The following is a 12,530-nucleotide window of genomic DNA, read 5'->3' on the forward strand; positions in this document are numbered from 1 at the left end:
CTGCCCCGGGGGTCCCGCATCCCGCCTTGGGGGTCCGAGGGCTGCTCCGGGGGTCCCGCATCCCGCCGTGGGGTCCGAGGGCTGCCCCGGGGGTCCCGCATCCCGCCTTGGGGGTCCGAGGCCTGCCCCGGGGGTCCCGCATCCCGCCTTGGGGGTCCGAGGGCTGCTCCGGGGGTCCCGCATCCCGCCTTGGGGGTCCGAGGGCTGCTCCGGGGGTCCCGCATCCTGTCGTGGGGGCCCGAGGGCTGCTCCGGGGGTCCCACATCTTGCTTTGGGGGTCCGAGGGCTGCCCCGGGGGTCCCACATCCTGCTTTGGGGTCCGAGGGCTGCCCCGGGGGTCCCACATCTTGCTTTGGGGGTCCGAGGGCTGCCCCGGGGGTCCCACATCCCGCCTTGGGGGTCCGAGGGCTGCCCCGGGGGTCCCACATCCCGCCTTGGGGTCCGAGGGCTGCCCCGGGGGTCCCGCATCCCGCCTTGGGGTCCGAGGGCTGCCCCGGGGGTCCCACATCTTGCTTTGGGGGTCCGAGGGCTGCCCCGGGGGTCCCGCATCCCGCCTTGGGGGTCCGAGGGCTGCCCCGGGGGTCCCGCATCCCGCCTTGGGGGTCCGAGGGCTGCCCCGGGGGTCCCGCATCCCGCCTTGGGGGTCCGAGGGCTGCCCCGGGGGTCCCGCATCCCGCCTTGGGGGTCCGAGGGCTGCTCCGGGGGTCCCGCATCCCGCCTTGGGGGTCCGAGGGCTGCCCCGGGGGTCCCGCATCCCGCCTTGGGGGTCCGAGGGCTGCCCCGGGGTCCCGCATCCCGTCGTGGGGGCCCGAGGGCTGCCCCGGGGGTCCCACATCTTGCCTTGGGGATCCGAGGGCTGCTCCGGGGGTCCCACATCTTGCTTTGGGGTTCGAGGGCTGCCCCGGGGGTCCCACATCCTGCTTTGGGGTTCGAGGGCTGCCCCGGGGGTCCCACATCTTGCTTTGGGGGTCCGAGGGCTGCCCCGGGGTTCCCGCATCCCGCCTTGGGGTCCGAGGGCTGCCCCGGGGGTCCCACATCTTGCTTTGGGGGTCCGAGGGCTGCCCCGGGGGTCCCGCATCCCGCCTTGGGGGTCCGAGGGTTGCCCCGGGGGTCCCGCATCCCGCCTTGGGGGTCCGAGGGCTGCCCCGGGGGTCCCGCATCCCGCCTTGGGGGTCCCAGGGCTGCCCCGGGGGTCCCGCATCCCGCCTTGGGGGTCCGAGGGCTGCCCCGGGGGTCCCGCATCCCGCCTTGGGGGTCCGAGGGCTGCCCCGGGGGTCCCGCATCCCGCCTTGGGGGTCCGAGGGCTGCCCCGGGGGTCCCGCATCCCGCCTTGGGGGTCCGAGGGCTGCCCCGGGGTCCCGCATCCCGTCGTGGGGGCCCGAGGGCTGCCCCGGGGGTCCCACATCTTGCCTTGGGGATCCGAGGGCTGCTCCGGGGGTCCCACATCTTGCTTTGGGGGTCCGAGGGCTGCCCCGGGGGTCCCACATCCTGCTTTGGGGTCCGAGGGCTGCCCCGGGGGTCCCACATCTTGCTTTGGGGGTCCGAGGGCTGCCCCGGGGGTCCCACATCCTGCTTTGGGGTCCGAGGGCTGCCCCGGGGGTCCCACATCCCGCTTTGGGGTCCGAGGGCTGCCCCGGGGGTCCCACATCCCGCCTTGGGGGTCCGAGGGCTGCCCCGGGGGTCCCGCATCCCGCCTTGGGGTCCGAGGGCTGCCCCGGGGGTCCCGCATCCCGCCTTGGGGTCCGAGGGCTGCCCCGGGGGTCCCGCATCCCGCCTTGGGGGTCCGAGGCCTGCCCCGGGGGTCCCGCATCCCGCCTTGGGGGTCCGAGGGCTGCCCCGGGGGTCCCACATCCCGCCTTGGGGTCCGAGGGCTGCCCCGGGGGTCCCGCATCCCGCCTTGGGGGTCCGAGGGCTGCCCCGGGGGTCCCGCATCCCGCCTTGGGGGTCCGAGGGCTGCTCCGGGGGTCCCACATCCCGCCTTGGGGGTCCGAGGGCTGCCCCGGGGGTCCCACATCCCGCCTTGGGGTCCGAGGGCAGCCCCAGGAGTCCCGAACCCTGCCTTGGGGGTCCAAGTGCTGCCCCAGGGGTCCCACATCCTACCTTGGGAGTCCGAGCCCATCCCAGGGATCCTGAACTCTGCCTTGCAGGTCCAAATGCCCCCCGGGATCCCATATACTGCTTTGGGGGTGTGAGTGCGGTCCTGGGGATCCCAGACACTTCCTTGGGGGCATCTGAGCTGTTCCACGGGGGTCCTGAACTCTGCCGTAGGATCTGGAGCCCGGCCGGGGAGTGGGGGCTCCAGAGCACTGCTTGGAGGTTCTGAATTTAGCCTGGGGGGTCGTGAAGTCTGTGTCAGTAGTCCAAATGTGGCATGGGGGTTTCAGGCACCAGGGGTTCAGGCCCTGGGGTTAGAACCAGCCGTGGGGCCCCAAACTGCCTTGGAGATTCTGGTCCGGTCCCAGGGGTTCCAAAGTGTGCGTTGTTAGCCTGGAGTGTGGCTCCAGACTCTGCCTTGTGGGGGAGGGGGGCAAGTGGGGCACCAGGGGTTCTGTACTCTGCTGAGGGAGTCCTGTCCCATCCCCGGGGGTCTGGAACCCTGCCTTGGGGGTCCTAGCCAGTCCTTAGGAGTCTAAAAGTTTGCCTGGCATGTCTGAGTCCATCAGTACTTCAGGCTTAGGGTTTAGCCGCATGGGTTCCCCAGTCTGCCTTGGGCATGGGATGCTGACTTGGGGCATCCCCGATGCTGCCTGGGGGTCTGGATCTGGCCTGGCCGGATTCTGAAGTCTGTGCTGGTAGCCTGAGTGTGGCCCTGGGGGTCCCAGGACCTCCTTGGCGATCAGAACCTGGATGGTGAAGGTGGTGTGGAGCATGACTGCACAGTCCACCGGGTCCAGCAGAGAGAGGGGTGGGCTGGTTCCAAAGGAGCGCCCCTCCTGTTCAGACTGTGATCAGTTCTCTTCTCCAGGAAAAATCCCAAACAGCATCCACGTTTCCTGTAATGATGGGATGGCTCCTCATTCTAACATAATGCAGAGGGAGATGGCAGAGAGTAGTACAGGGGGACGTGGCCCGGGAAAGCAGCTCAGTGGCTCTGTAGGGATGGGTGTGGGGATTAAAAGCAGTGTTGGAGATGGTGTTTCGTGCAGGATCTGTCCTGTGCGCAGCCCGGACAAACGTGAGCAAGTTGAGCAGAATGTAGATCGTTTGTCTTAAAGAAAATGGGCAAAGTCAGAATGTGGCCCCAGTGTCGCCCATGAAGCCCTGGACGGGCCATTGTTCCTGGATGCCATTTCCTGGCGGAGGGAACGAGAGGCTGGATTAAAAGTTGCCATATCGAATGCCCGAGTATGTGTGTTCTGGGCGGCGTCTATCGTTCTGTGGCTGGTCCCCCGGCCCTCCGCTCCGTCACACGGCTCGAGACCGCCAGGCACAGGGAATGTGGAGGAGCGCGTCCGTGGAAATACCCTGGGTCTTCTGTCCCCGCGAGGGTGTGTTTGGAGGGCCTGGGTCTGAGATGCTGGGGTGGCGCCTGTCTGCAGCGGGAGGCCGGCTGGAGAGCACACAGCCGCACGCCGCGGTCCTGTTACGCCACCTGGCGTAAGATGCGGGCAGGTCCCCTCATGCAAGCCCTACCTCCTCCGGAGGAGTGCAGTCTTACTTGGGGGAGAAGAACTGCGGAGCTCACGTTTCCAGGGCTGTGTCTGTCGGGCGCTGGGCTCTCCGCGGCACACACACCTCTCCCCGCTGTCCTCCGCTTGCTGTCCTGGCTGGATCCCCTGCGCCGCGCCGGAGCCTGCCTTCCCAGCGGTTTCTAGGGGCGGGTGGGGGAGGGAAGCGGCGAGGATTAACGCTGGATAATGAGGTAACGCATATTTTTTACGGCTTTACTATTGACGGTGTGTCTTATGGCTGCTGATGGAGGGTAGACGGTTTCCTCCTGAGTAAGTTGGGAATCCTACCCCCTGACCTTCATGCAGATGCAGAGCTGTGTGGAGACAGTCCCCCAGCATCTCCTGTTTATTATACACAGCACAGAAATGGTGCTGGGGCTGTGGGAAGGATAGGGAAGAGAGGTGAAGACAGGTGCCCTGGGGTAGATGCGCTGTGCACGGAACAGGAGCGTGGAGGAAGCAGTCGTGTTTGGGCTCAGTTTTCAAAGTATTCCATTGTCTTGATTGTCAAATATCCATGGGTTGTAAGATGCATCGTGGGTGGCCTGGTCAGATGCATCCTGAGGTGAGAGACCCCAAACCAGGCACAGTGAGTTAGAATCAAGGAGAGCCGGGGTGAATGACTTACCCCTCTGCCTTCGCAGAAATAGACCACCTGCAGATCGTGCCTTCCGTAAGCCGAGCCCCTCCCAATTCCTGCGCATTGTCTGGGTTTTCTTGCTTTCTTCTCTCTGCTGACAACCGTTTAACCACGTCAAGTGGTAGACGATGTACCTAACGTCCCCCGTGTTTGGAAGTCTGTGTACCTTTGAGAGAGATGAGTGAGTCGGGGGTGGCTTGCAGATTCAGGCTTCGTGCCGCGATCTGACTTTTCTTGTGTCATAGTGGAAGGTCTGGCCGAGAGGGGGTGAAAGCTGTGTCGGTCTGCGATGGCAGTGGCCGGGACGGTGTGTCGGTAAGTCCTTGTGCTTACGGAGCTCGCAGCCAGCTTTATGCACGCTCATTACGTGGACCTAACGTGCATGTTTCCCTGTGCCGTGTGTGTGGATGAGAACGCGGAGACAAGAACACGGAAGGAAACAGAAGTCACTGATCATCTGACCGTAGAGACTTTGCTGTATATTCATCCAGTTTTTTTTTTCCTTTGGGTAATGTCTAAACCCAATGTGCGGCTTGAACTCACAACCCTGAGATCGAGGGTGGCGTGCTGTACCAACTGGGCCAGCCAGACGCCCCTCTTCCCCTCTTTTTATATATACATGCATACGTGTACATACGTGCTTGCATATCTGCACATGCGTGTGTGTGTGTAGATATAGATGCCAAAATTTAATAAAAAATGGGTTCGTACTATATCTATTGTCTTATAACACTTTAAACTTCAGGGGTACCTGGCCGGCTCAGTCGGTAGAGCACGTGCCTCTTGATCCCAGGGTCGCAAGTTCCAGCCCCATGTTTGGCGTGGAGCCTACGAAAACAACCAGAAACAAAAACTAAAAGGGAAAAAAGTCGAAGCTTGAAATGTATCCCGAGTGTCCTTTGCGTGAGTGTGCGTTAGTGTGTACTGGATGTGTTCCAGTGTGTTCACAGGATGTGATCCGCTGCTTGCTTCGTAGTTTAGTTAGTAAGAATCCCTACTCTACCTGGACTGGTTCCGAGCACGTGGGGGTGTGAGGGCCACACGGTGAGAGGACTGTTCTCTCGTCGCTCCTGATTTCAGGACGAAAATAATACACAGCAGCCTGACTCTAGTTTGGGGGGTTGCACGGGCACGCCGTGCGGAGGGTTACTCCTCGTGGCCGCAAAATGCATGAGAACCTCCAAAGTCCGTTCTGTAGCCCACGGGTGGGCGTGTGGGTGGGGCTGCAGCCCCTTGGGCTCTGCAGTCGTGTGGCCTTAGGGGTGGCGAGTGCCTGGCTCAATGCGGGGCTGGGGCATGTAGCTCCCACCGGGGCTGTGTCCCCAGGACGAGCCCCTAGTGGCACCGTTTGCTGTTCACAGGCACAGGTCTTGCTTCTCTGGCTACTCTCAGCCCCCTTGTCCCTTGATCCTGCTGCGTCCCCCCTCCGGGGACATAATGTGTCCTCTTGAATTTTATTCGTACCTGTGACAGGGAGTCAAGCTCATTTTCTAAATGCTTCATGTGGAATAAACACACGTTTCAACTGTGCAGTTTAACATACATGTACACCGTGAGACTATCACCACTGTCAGGATGATGGCCACGGCTGCCATCCCCCAAATCTCCTAGGCCTTGGTAATTCTGCCTCCCTCATTGTGCGTCCCCACGGCCCCCCACCCACTCCGATCTGCCCTGTCACTGAACGTGACATTGCGCATTTCCTAGAGTTTTGTATACATGGACTCGTGCACTATGGCATCTTTCTGCTTATCTGCATTTTTGGTCAGGCTTCTTTCACTCAGCGTAATTAAGTATTTTCGTGTTCACCCGCATTGGAATGTCTCAGTGGTTCCTTCTTGTGTTATTCAGGGGCTGTCCCGTCTGTGGGTCGACCACCGTTTGTCTGTTTACTGTGCACAGGACATTTGGATTGTTTGTAGGTTTGGTTATTACTGACAAAGCTGCCAGGAACATACGTGCACAAGGCTTCGTGTGGAAATATGCCTTTGTTGCTCTCAGGTAGATGCAGTGGCTGGTAGATGTACATTTAACAGTTTACGAAACCACCAAGCTGCTTTCCCAAGTGGTTGGACCGTTTCCCATTCCTGTTGGCAGGTAGGAGAGTTCCTGCTGCCCCCCGCGCCCCCACCCCCAGCTCCTGTCAGCGTGTTTGATCTTAGCCGTTCCAACGGTGGTGGTTTCAGTCTGCATCTGCCTAGTGCCTAATGACCTGAGCATCTCTCCATGTGCTTACTGCCCCGTCTGTGTATATCTTCTGGTGAGGGCTCTGTTGGAATCTTTTGCGCATCATTTTTTTCTTTTTTAAGATTTTTTTTTTTTCTTATTTGACAGAGAGAGATGCAGCGAGAGGGGGAACACAAGCAGGGGGAGTGGGAGAGGGAGAAGCAGGCTTCCCGCCGAGCAGGAAGCCCGATGCGGGGCTCGATCCCAGGACCCTGGGATCATGACCTGAGCCGAAGGCAGACGCCTAACGACTGAGCCACCCAGGTGCCCCTACTCTGATCCTTTTCTTTTTTTTTTTTTTTTATAAAGTTTTTATTTATTTATTTGACAGAGAGAGAGACAGCGAGAGAGGGAACACAAGCAGGGGGAGTGGGAGAGGGAGAAGCAGGCTTCCCGCCGAGCAGGGAGCCCGATGCGGGGCTCGATCCCAGGACCCTGGGACCATGACCCGAGCCGAAGGCAGACGCTTAACGACTGAGCCACCCAGACGCCCCATTTTTGCACATCACTTTTATTGACTTGTTTGTTTTCTTGCTGTGTTTCAAGAGTTCTTTATAAAATATTGGTAAAGGTCCTTTATGAGATTATGTGCTTTGCAAGTATTTTCTACCAGACACTGGCTTGTCTTTCCATTCTCTTTTTTTTTTTTTTTTTTTTAAGATTTCATTTATTTATTTGAGACAGAGAGAGAGGGCACAAGCAGAGGGAGTGGCAGAGGCAGAGAGAGAAGCAGACTCCCCACTGATCAGGGAGCCCGATGCGGGGCTCGATTCCAAGACCCTGGGATCATGACCTGAGCCAAAGGCAGCAGCTTAACCAGCTGAGCCACCCAGATGCCCCTTCATTCTATTAATAGTGTCTTTTACAAGAGCAAAAGTTTTGAGTTTTGGTAGAGTCCAATTTATCAATTATTTCTTTTGTGGGTTACGTTTTTAGTGATGGATCTAAGAATTTTAACCATAGATCACAAAATTTTTCTTCCATTTTTTCTTGTAAAAGTGTTCTGGTTTTACATCTTATTTTTAGGTCCATAACCCATTTTGAGCTAATTTTTGTATAAGTTGAAAGATGTGGGTCAGAGTTCATTGTTTTGAATATGGATGTCCAGTTCAGTAGCATTTGTAAGCAGATTATCCATTATCCATCGAGTTTCTTTTGCAATTTTATAAAAAGCCACTTGACCATATTTAGGTGGCTCTACTTCTGGATTCTGTCCTGTTCCACTGATCTATGGGACTGTCCTTTTGCCAGTACCACACAGTCTTGATTACAATAGCTTTATACTAAGGTTTGAAATTAGATAGTGTGAATCCTCCAACTTTGTTGTTTTTGAAAATTGTTTTGACTGTCTTTGTTCATTTTCTTTCCACATAAATTTTAGAACCAGCTTGCTAATACCTAGAAAAACTTATGCTGAGATGTTGATTGGGATTTTGCTGAGTCTGTAGATCATGTTGGGTTGTGTTCACATTTTAATACTCTGAAGTCTTCCAGTCCATGAACATGGGATGCTTTTCCATTAATCTGTATCTTCTTTAATTTTTTCTGGCAATGTTTTGTACTTTTCATCATCCACATCTTTCACCATCTTGGTTAAGTAAATTCTTTCATATTTTATTCTATTTGATGCTGCTGTCAGTGGAATTATTTTTGTAATTTCCTTTTTAGATTGTTCATTATTGGTGTGTAGAAATGCAGCTGACTTTTGTGTGTTGACTTTGTATCCTGCAACTTTACTGAATTCATGTATTAGTTCCCACAGTGTGTGTGTGTGTGTGTGTGTTTGTGTGTGTCTAGAATTGTTAGGGTTTCTACATGTAAAATCATATCATCTGCAAAATAATTTGACTCTTTCCTTTCCAATTTGGGTGTTTTTCTTTCTTTCTCTCTCTTTCTCTATTGCTCTGCATAGTTGCCCTGGCTAGAACTTCCACGACTGTGTTAAATAGAAGTGGCACAAATGAACATCCTTGCCTTGTTCCTCATCTTAGAGGAAAACCTTTCTGCCTCACCATTGAGCATGATATTCACTGTGGGTTTTTCATATTTGGCTTTGGTTACATTGAGATAATTTCCTCCTATTCTTAGTTGCTTCTTTGTGTGTGTGTGTGTGTGTGTATCACAAATGGGTATTGAATTTTGTCAGATACTTTTTCTGAATCAGTTGAGTTGATCATGTGATATTTTTCCTTAATTCTGTTGATGTGGTGCCTTATGTTGATCAGTTTTTGTATGTTGAACCAATCTTCTACTCCAGAGGTAAGTCCTGCTGGTCATGGTGTATAGTCCTCTAACATGCTGCTGAGTTCTCTTTGCTGGTATTTTGTTGAGGATTTTCACATCAGTGTTCATAAGGGATATTGGTCTGTAGTTTCCTTGGAGTGTCTCTGTCTCGCTTTGGAATCAGGGTAATGCCGGCTTCCTGGAATGAGTTGGGAAGTGTTCCCTCCTCTTCAGTGTTGGGAAAAGTTTGAGGATTGGTATTCGTTCTGCTTAAAATGTTTGGTAGAATTTCTCAGTGAACCCTTCAGGTCCAGGGCTTCTCCTCTCAGGAAATTTTGATTACTGATTCAATCTCCTACTAGTTATAGGTGTATTCAGATTTTTTACTTCTGTGTGACTTACTCTTGCTAGGGTTTGTGTTTCTAGAAATTTGTCCATTTCATATAGGTTATCCCATTTGTTGGTGTGCAGTTGGTCACAGGACTCTCTTCTAATCCTAGTTCTATGGAATCTGTAGTAATGCCCCATTTCCAATTTTCATAATATGAGTCTTCACTCTTTTGTCCGTAGTCCATCTAAGTTAAAGTTTTGTTAATTCTGTTATGTTTCGGAAGAACCAACTTTGGTTTCGTTGGTTTTCTCTATTTTCTATTATCTGTTGTGTTCGTCTCAGTTCTTTCTTTCTTTCTTTCTTTTTTTTTTTTTTTTAAAGATTTTATTTAATTATTTGACACAGAGGGAGAGAAAGAGCGAGCACAAGCAGGGTGAGCGGCAGGCAGAAGGAGAGAGAGAAGCAGGCTCCCCGCTGACCAAGGAGCCTGCTGCGGGGCTCGATCCCAGGACCCTGGGATCATGACCTGAGCTGAAGGCAGACGCTTAACTGACTGAGCCACCCAGGCGCCCCTCAGTTCTGTTTCTTTATTAGTTCCTTCCATCTGCTAGCTTTGGATTCAGTCTGCCCTTTTTCTCGTTCCGCAAGGTATAAACTTGCATTGTTGACCTGGGATCTTTCTTGGTTTTCAGGGTCAGCACTTATAGCTACAAATTTCCCATCAGCAATGCTTTCCCAGTGTCCCATACGTTTTAGTTATGTTGTGTTTTCGTTTTCATTTGTCCCTAAGTATTTTCTAATTGCCCTTGTGATTTCTTCTCTGATTCACTCGTTCTTTTTTTTTTAAGATTTTATTTATTTATTTGAGAGAGAGAGAGAAGGAGCAGGGGGAGGGACAGAGGGAGAGGGAGAAGCAGACTCCCCAATGAGCAGGGAGCCCGACATGGGGCTCGATCCCAGGACTCCAGGATCATGACCCGAGCCAAAGGCAGATGCTTAACTGACTGAGCCACCTAAGTGCCCCAGATCCACTCATTCTTTAGTAGTATGTGTTTTAATTTCCACAATTTTGTGAATTTTCCAGTTTTTCTTCTGTTACTGATTTCTAACTTCATATCACTGTGGTCGGAGAAGATAATTTGTGTATTACCTGTCTTTTGAAATCTGTTAAGACTTCATTTGTGGGCTAACATGTGGTCTATTTTGGGGAATGTCCCGAGTGCTCCTGAGTGGAAGGTGTATGCTGTTGCTGGGTGGAGGGTTCAGTATATGTGTCTTAGATCTAGTTGGTTTGTTTACTCCTTTTTGTCCTCACTTGTGTTCTGTCTGGTTGTTCTATCCCTTATTGAGAGTGGGGTATTGAGGTCCCTTATTGTTGTAGCATGCTCCGTTTCTACCTTCTATTCCATGAACATGGTATAGCTCACTGTTTCTGAAGGTCTTATTTGACTTTTTTTCACCAAAGTCTTGTAGTTTTCAGTACACAGACCCTACATGTATTTTGTTAAGTTGATATCTAAGTATTTCATTTTTGATGAGCTGTTGTTTTTTTTTTTTTTTTAATTTCCATGTCGTTTTTCATTGCTTGTTTATAGAAATATGATTGATTTCGTTATACTGACCTTGTATTTTGTGGCCTTGCTAAATTCACTTTTCAGTTTGAGGAGATAGTTTGATACGTCCTTTGGGATTTTCTACACAGCCAATCATGTCATTCTCAAACGAGCTAATTTTATGCCTTCTTTTTTCCCAATCTGATGACTTTCATTTCCTTCTCCTCTTTGCTCCACGGAGTAGGACTTCCAATACATTGTGGAATAGAAGTAGTCAGCCTTGCTCCGTCCTTGGCCCAGTGTAAATACAGGTATAGAACAAACATCCAGTCCTGGGTAGGGAAGGAGACTCTCGCCTGTAGTGCTTCTGACTGCCTCATGTGGTGCTGCTGGCCACACAGTGATTTATACTTTGATCTCTACTTGTCTCATTAGCATCTGAGAATTGGGTTAAAATCTGAAACGATAAAAGGCATTATCTTTAGTGTTATGTAGGATAGGAAAGAGGGAGCAGTGTAAATATTTCAAGGTGGAGTAAACGGTAAACCAGTTCATGCTATGTCCTGGGGATAACTGGTACCAAAAGCCAAACTTTAGACTTTGTTATTTGAAATCATTACAGACTTGCAAAAGAGTTGCAGAAACCGTACACAAAGCGAGTGTTTTCCTTTCCCCCTGATTGCTCACATTAGTATCACACCATGTGTGTGTTGTCTCGTTGTCTCTGTGTTTATGTGCACACTTGCAAATTTATCTTCCTGAAGACACATGAGAGCGCATTCCTGAGGCAAGGCCTTTAATGGCACATGTGTCAGTGTGGGGTTCCCACAGGCGGGATCACGTGTGTGTTGCAGTGCAGTTATCGGTGGCAGTGAGCCAGCCTGGCCAAGCCCTAGAGCCCTCAGAGGTTCTTGGTTATGAACACCGTGTCATAGAGGCCCACAGTGTGGGGGTGCAGGGGTGTGGTGGTAACGTGCACTTGTCCTGCAGACCCTTTGTGCCCCAGGATGGCCCTCGAGGACTCAGTGTCAGCGAGCCCGTGGAGGGTTGGACTTTAGTGGGCAGGGGAGCACTGGGTCAAGGGGGGTGTGGCCCTGGTTCTCTCACTGCATCCATGCTGGTCCTCATGCAGTAGCTGCAGCTCACTAGGGAAGGTCATGCTGCTCTTGGGCAGGTGTGCCCGCTGTCTGCATGTGGTGCCCCAGGTTCTGCCAAGACCCCCAGGTTTCAGTGTCTCCATGACTCCCAGGTTCCGCCATCTTTGTGCATGACCCCGGGTTCTTCTGTGACTCCCTTGTTCTGCCCCGTGCACCTGTGACCCCTGGTTCTGGGCTAATCTCCTTGTGCCCTTGAGGCTGTGGTGGTCTCAGCCCTGCTTCTGCTGGGCCCCTGGGCCCCACCTGCCCCTTAGGACAGGGAGAACTGGCTCACCTGTCCTATAGGACTGACTTCCCCTGACCTTGCTGATCACTGGCTTGAGCTCCCCAATCTCCATCCTGGGCTCTGATCAGTGGGATGATGGGTACCCTGTAGCCCTAAGAGACAGCCCTCGGGATTGGCTTCAGAATGGCTTGCTGTCCCCTGGACACTGGTGGTTCACGGCTGTGGCTGCAGCCAAGTGGACTGGGTATGTCAGGCTGGGACGAGGACATGGATGGGGATACGGGCGCAGCGGAGGCTGGTGTATGACCACTCAGCTGAGGGCCTGGTGAGAATCAGAAGCTCCGGCTGAGGCCTCTGTCCTGCAGCAGCAGTGGGTGACTCAGAGTGGCTGCTGTGCTTGCCCAGGGACCCCTGGTGGTAATGGGCAGTGGTAGCAGCTACTTCCTGGCCACGCTTCCTCAGTCCTGCGGTGTAGGGGTCCTGTCGTTAAGCTGGCCTCCATG

General features: G+C 53.5%; 1 protein-coding gene across 6 annotated transcripts in view; it reads left to right on the plus strand.

Moving 5' to 3' along the window:
• Positions 1-12,530, plus strand: part of LOC123841258 (cohesin subunit SA-2-like) — a 75,763-nt gene that overhangs the window by 1,516 nt on the left and 61,717 nt on the right. Inside the window, exon 1 of one of the 6 annotated variants that reach the window (XR_010406003.1) lies at positions 1,992-4,626. The exons of the other annotated variants lie outside the window; for them this stretch is intronic. The gene's annotated coding sequence lies outside the window, so the exon portion shown is untranslated. Of the gene's footprint in view, positions 1-1,991; positions 4,627-12,530 lie in introns of those variants that run through there. 6 annotated transcript variants of the gene reach the window in all.

Source organism: Mirounga angustirostris, unplaced genomic scaffold, assembly GCF_029215605.1.
Source record: "Mirounga angustirostris isolate CCGP_5_RB_7025 unplaced genomic scaffold, mMirAng1.0.hap1 SCAF_11, whole genome shotgun sequence".
NCBI classification, from domain to species: domain Eukaryota; kingdom Metazoa; phylum Chordata; class Mammalia; order Carnivora; family Phocidae; genus Mirounga; species Mirounga angustirostris.